The 5,000-nt window shown below is 53.8% G+C and overlaps 1 non-coding gene across 1 annotated transcript in view; it reads left to right on the forward strand.

Moving 5' to 3' along the window:
* The first annotated feature begins 4,556 nt into the window (after positions 1 to 4,556).
* Positions 4,557 to 5,000, forward strand: part of LOC126432667 (small subunit ribosomal RNA) — a 1,910-nt gene continuing 1,466 nt past the window's right edge. Inside the window, exon 1 of the ribosomal RNA XR_007578134.1 lies at positions 4,557 to 5,000. This exon is cut by the window's right edge and continues 1,466 nt beyond it. This is a non-coding gene — a ribosomal RNA (small subunit ribosomal RNA).

Genomic DNA, 5,000 nt, shown 5'->3' on the forward strand with positions numbered 1-5,000 from the left:
ACCATGCCGGCAAAACAGTATCGCCATCTATGAAAATACGGCGAAACCACATGCAATACCTCCATCTATGCGAATCTGACAACACTACGTCCGCCATGTCGAGCGCACCACAAAACACAGCGCCATCTGTAGGTCTCCCGCGGCATGACGTCCTGCAACGACGATACCGCCATCTATGAGACGCCAAGCCGACTAAGACAGCGATGGGCCCACAGTGCCCATCTTTCGACCCCACCCACAAAGCCTGCGTCCTCTGTCGACCACAGCACCCCAACGCCAGCGCCTCTGCCGCACGAAATCGTCGACCGGCAATCACTCCACCGGCGCCCCACCCTAACCGCCCAACTCGCAACTCCAGCGGATGAACGGCGGACTTTTCCCGCAGTCGCAATGTGCAATCCACCCCTATAACTTGCGTTTCATGAAGAGTTATGTCCAATATGCGACATTCCCGCTGTCCCTATACATGAGCTGCGAGCTGTACCAGTTACGAGCTAGAGACGCGATCGCGTTGCTCTCTGTACGAATGCCGATGCTGAGCGGTCAGCTAGGAGGCGCTCCATCCATGTCGGTACCGGTGGGCGTTGCACTCGCAGTCGCAAAAACGTACGGCAAGTATATTACTCGGAAGAGTTTATGACAGTCCAAGCCCCCCTGCGTGGGGAGCGTCTTTCTAGGCCATGACCCACCGGAAGGGCGCAGCGTCCCCCACCCCAGACATGTGACGTCACACTATCGGTATTGACGACTCGACTCATTGCTTATAATCATTTGCCATACACCGGTGGAAGCTGCCGAGACGAGTAGCTACATAGCGCGCTCGCCGTGTCACTAATGTACAGAGATACAACAGTTTCGACTGGAACCGGATTAAACGTATACACGGCGCTGATTAGTAATACATAGACCCATCAGAATACAGATAATATATACAACTGTCCGTATACATGCTGAAAGACTCTGCTCACAATCACAACCACACGGCAGCCACACACTCTTATCACGCACTACTCTCCGCCTGTAACACGCACACAGACAATATGTAAGCACCAGCATGGAACAACACCCAGTGCATCCTCTCCGCCACATGAGACAATCCACACTGTCATAACCAGACTGGGAGGTCCACTCAGAAAACGGAATATCCCACCCCCCCGACAACCACCATTGCTCAGCTAAGCCACCAACACCCACACATGTCCTACACAGGGGTGCACCCAACATCACAATACTGCCTCCTCTCACAGCACACAAACAATGGCAGGAATGAAAGACACAGGTCTGCCACAAGCATGGAATCGGAGCGCCGCCTGTCATGAGCCAAAGGTGCATCCTGACGTGGCAAATCAGATGATGCCGCAGGCATCCACTTACTATAATCACAATCAACAAACCGACCGGCCGCCCCCCCCCCCCCCCCCATTACACCTTTCCATACAACAATGTGTACCTTAACCTAAACTATACTGTACCTTAACCTAAACTATACTGTACCTTAACCTAAACTATACTGTACCTTAACCTAAACTATACTGTACCTTAACCTAAACTATACTGTACCTTAACCTAAACTATACTGTACCTTAACCTAAACTATACTGTACCTTAACCTAACCTATACGGTACCTCAACCTAACCTATATTGTGCCTCAACCTAACCTATGTTGCGCCTTAACCTAACCTATGTTGCGCCTTAACCTAACCTATGTTGCGCCTTAACCTAACCTATGTTGCGCCTTAACCTAACCTATGTTGCGCCTTAACCTAACCTATGTTGCGCCTTAACCTAACCTATGTTGCGCCTTAACCTAACCTATGTTGCGCCTTAACCTAACCTATGTTGCGCCTTAACCTAACCTATGTTGCGCCTTAACCTAACCTATGTTGCGCCTTAACCTAACCTATGTTGCGCCTTAACCTAACCTATGTTGCGCCTTAACCTAACCTATGTTGCGCCTTAACCTAACCTATGTTGCGCCTTAACCTAACCTATGTTGCGCCTTAACCTAACCTATGTTGCGCCTTAACCTAACCTATGTTGCGCCTTAACCTAACCTATGTTGCGCCTTAACCTAACCTATGTTGCGCCTTAACCTAACCTATGTTGCGCCTTAACCTAACCTATGTTGCGCCTTAACCTAACCTATGTTGCGCCTTAACCTAACCTATGTTGCGCCTTAACCTAACCTATGTTGCGCCTTAACCTAACCTATGTTGCGCCTTAACCTAACCTATGTTGCGCCTTAACCTAACCTATGTTGCGCCTTAACCCAACCTATGTTGCGCCTTAACCCAACCTATGTTGCGCCTTAACCCAACCTATGTTGCGCCTTAACCCAACCTATGTTGCGCCTTAACCCAACCTATGTTGCGCCTTAACCCAACCTATGTTGCGCCTTAACCCAACCTATGTTGCGCCTTAACCCAACCTATGTTGGGCCTTAACCCAACCTATGTTGGGCCTTAACCCAACCTATGTTGGGCCTTAACCCAACACACGTTGGGCCTTAACCCAACACACGTTGGGCCTTAACCCAACACACGTTGGGCCTTAACCCAACACACGTTGGGCCTTAACCCAACACACGTTGGGCCTTAACCCAACACACGTTGGGCCTTAACCCAACACACGTTGGGCCTTAACCCAACACACGTTGGGCCTTAACCCAACACACGTTGGGCCTTAACCCAACACACGTTGGGCCTTAACCCAACACACGTTGGGCCTTAACCCAACACACGTTGGGCCTTAACCCAACACACGTTGGGCCTTAACCCAACACACGTTGGGCCTTAACCCAACACACGTTGGGCCTTAACCCAACACACGTTGGGCCTTAACCTGCTCTGTAATTGTCATACGACGCGTTAAATTAGTGTAGTGTTGCCTAACTGCAACCCCCGCAATATAGTTTGCTACTCGCACTGCCCGGTCCCCAGTGTATCGCTTCATGTTAAACACCTTGCAGCTATACACTGTAATGTGGATGGCAGCAGGACGTACATGCTCAATGCCCTTTGCAGTTGTTCATTGGCATTTGCAGTTGTTCATTGGCATTCGCATGGCGAAGCACTTAGCCTACGCTGTGGTACGGCCTGTGTCAACTGTCCGCTGATGTTGTACGTCCAAATCACACACTGTACTGCACATTGGTCCTCATGTACTGAATGATACATCGTGGTACATGTGACCGTACAACGACTGCGCCAACAACGGCGAACCATGCGGTCCAAATGTTGTGCACTCAGCTACGTGTCGTCTCCCTATAAGAGCTGGATTGCAGTGTGGTATGCCCTGGATGGCGATCAGCATGAGCCGTCTGTTGATGTAGTGGCGCGTGTTGTCAGACGTAGTCGTCTCTTCTCACACACCGTGATAGCATGGTGCACTGCGTTCCACATCTGCGACATGCGACAGAGGCCGGTTGACAGTCGTTCGCGCAATGGACATCGCATACGTACGGGGGCCACCTTCCACGTGTTCGCGAAGCGTGCACATGTTGTTGCGTGTATGTGGGCAGACATAGTGTGTCGTGACACCTGACACAGGCATGCAACAATCGTTGAATTTGCAAATGGCGATGGACGCCTACGTTTGCTGGTGACGTTACGCAAATGAACAACTGGTAAACCGTTGTGGTGCGGTTGTTCTCGCTAGAGGTGAATCAGTGATGGCGACGATCGGTTGAGCTACCAACCGGTTGTTCCAGCGATACCCACCATGCCCACGAACGTGAATGGCATCTGGGTGTGAAGCGATACGCGGCGGTGGCTGGGTGGGACCGTCCCCGGCCGGTGAGGGGGGGCCTCCCGGCGTGCTGGCCGCGCGGTGCGTGGGCGCACGCGCTACAGCCGGCTGGTGGGGGCGGCCAGTGGCAGGCGCGCCGGCCGACGGAGGCGGCAGGCGGCGCAGCTGCGCGCCGGCGCACCCTGCACGCGGCGCCGTGCGGCCAAAGTAGGTCCTCGCGGGCCCGGTGCGAAGCGCGGTGGACATCTGCAGTGTGCTGGTCCGATTGAGGACTGTGTGCGCTGAGGATGCGCCGCCGCCCGGCGCTCGGCGCCGCGACGCCGTCTGCTGCTCGGTCGCCTCTGCGGTTCTCGCAGGTGGTTTGTATCGCAGCTGTGCGGACGTGTTGGCGCGTGCGCTGTGCTGGGAGAGTTCGCTTCGGCACCCAAGTGGGGCTTTTGTCCTTCTGTGGCGCTGGCGTTGGAGCTGCCGGTCACCGTAGGTGGCGCGTGTTGTCTCCCGCCGGCAATGCCACGACAGCACGCTCCCGGGCCTCTGTCGGCAGCGGCAAGCTCAGTTGGGAGCACGGGTGGTCGCACCTAAAGCGTCTACTCGCCAAACCCCGGGCGATTGCGCCTCTCTCGAACCCGACCAAGTACTTAGGACGGCGCTGCGCGCCGCCGGGACCTGAGAGGGTTTCGAGGTGTATGGTGCAGGGGAGCTCAGCCTCCTCCTGTTTGCAGAATAATTGAGCGGACGCTTGCGTGTTCGCGCGGGCCCCCGGGACACACTCCCGGGCGGCCGGCTGCTCAGCTCTAGTTGACGCAGCTCCCTGGTTGATCCTGCCAGTAGTCATATGCTTGTCTCAAAGATTAAGCCATGCATGTCTCAGTACAAGCCGCATTAAGGTGAAACCGCGAATGGCTCATTAAATCAGTTATGGTTCCTTAGATCGTACCCACGTTACTTGGATAACTGTGGTAATTCTAGAGCTAATACATGCAAACAGAGTCCCGACCAGAGATGGAAGGGACGCTTTTATTAAATCAAAACCAATCGGTCGGCTCGTCCGGTCCGTTTGCCTTGGTGACTCTGAATAACTTTGGGCTGATCGCACGGTCCTCGTACCGGCGACGCATCTTTCAAATGTCTGCCTTATCAACTGTCGATGGTAGGTTCTGCGCCTACCATGGTTGTAACGGGTAACGGGGAATCAGGGTTCGATTCCGGAGAGGGAGCCTGAGAAACGGCTACCACATCCAAGGAAGGCAGC

The sequence above is a fragment of the Schistocerca serialis genome, unplaced genomic scaffold (genome assembly GCF_023864345.2).
Source record: "Schistocerca serialis cubense isolate TAMUIC-IGC-003099 unplaced genomic scaffold, iqSchSeri2.2 HiC_scaffold_1149, whole genome shotgun sequence".
Taxonomy (NCBI): domain Eukaryota; kingdom Metazoa; phylum Arthropoda; class Insecta; order Orthoptera; family Acrididae; genus Schistocerca; species Schistocerca serialis.